Consider the following 1166-nt stretch of genomic DNA (forward strand, 5'->3'; position numbering starts at 1 on the left):
GAATTTGCTTTTAAAAAGCTTGTATTTGGGGTCGGTTGTGGAAGGTAAGACCTTGTTTGGACACATTTACACAGAAATTAGAGGAGAATTGGGTACTGAGCTGAACGTGTGTGCTTTAACGTAGGATGGGAGTCTTGGAAGCCCTGGCTCTGCTTCCCATTTTGCACCAGACCCCCCCTGCTCCTGGCAATCTGTGGGGCACATCCCTGCACAGCTGCAGCCCCTTAAGGGTCGTTGAGGAGCCCTTTTAATGCAGGAGCAAGGGTCTCAGTGTCCTGCTCTGTGTTGCTCTGAAATGGGTTGTTTTGCAATTCCTGGCTTGAAGTTTCCCTTGGTTGCTGTTGTTCTTATGTGTTTTGTTCCTGGCTGGCATTCGGTAAGTGAGCTGTTGAACTGTTAAACCCACCTGAAGTTGTACCTCATAGAAACAGGTTTGATTTGCAGTGACCTGGTCAAATCCCCAGGCAGTTTCCTGGTCTGGGGCTGTGTGCTGGGATGGCTCTGGGGCATTTTCAGATGCTGCTCTGTTTGTGTGGAGAAGCAGCAGGCGCGGAGCCTGGAGCTGGGCTTCGCTGCGTCCTTCTCCAGACCAAGGTGCCGCCCCTCGGCGCTAGCGCCAGGGTAATGGAAATCCCCCAGTAAAATCATCCTGGTGCGTTGCAATGTGCTCCAGCAGCTCCTGGAGAGTGGAGCTGTGGCACCGCTGATCGCAGCGCCGCTCGGAGCAGTCACCGGGCGCTGCCAGGGTGGGCGAGCAGCGGGGTCTGGATCTGGTGGTGGGGCTGAGCCCCAGGGTGACCCCCCTGGTGCTGGGTGGGCTGGGGGCGGCCGCGGGCAGGGGCCTCTCCCCTGGCGCGTTCCCTATCAGCGGGGTCACAGCGCGGCTCCGCAGATCCGAGGAATGCGGCGCAGGAGCCGGTGGAAGGGCTCAGACCTCAACAATGCTGCGGAGAGCTCTGCTGCCAGACTGGGGGTTATTATTTTATTTTTTCAGTGAACTTTATGGGTTAGGGATTTTGCAGAACTTGGCACTCGGATATAACATCAAATGAAGACCTTCTGGTTCGGAAATTTGACTTAATGCAGTCTCCTTTTATTGCTTCAAGGATTAGGCAGAACAAAGTGGCTCTGCGTGTGCCTATGCGGAGCTGGTTGCCTGCCGGAGA

This window comes from Mesitornis unicolor, unplaced genomic scaffold, assembly GCF_000695765.1.
Source record: "Mesitornis unicolor isolate BGI_N332 unplaced genomic scaffold, ASM69576v1 scaffold42067, whole genome shotgun sequence".
In the NCBI taxonomy this organism is placed as follows: Eukaryota; Metazoa; Chordata; class Aves; order Mesitornithiformes; family Mesitornithidae; genus Mesitornis; species Mesitornis unicolor.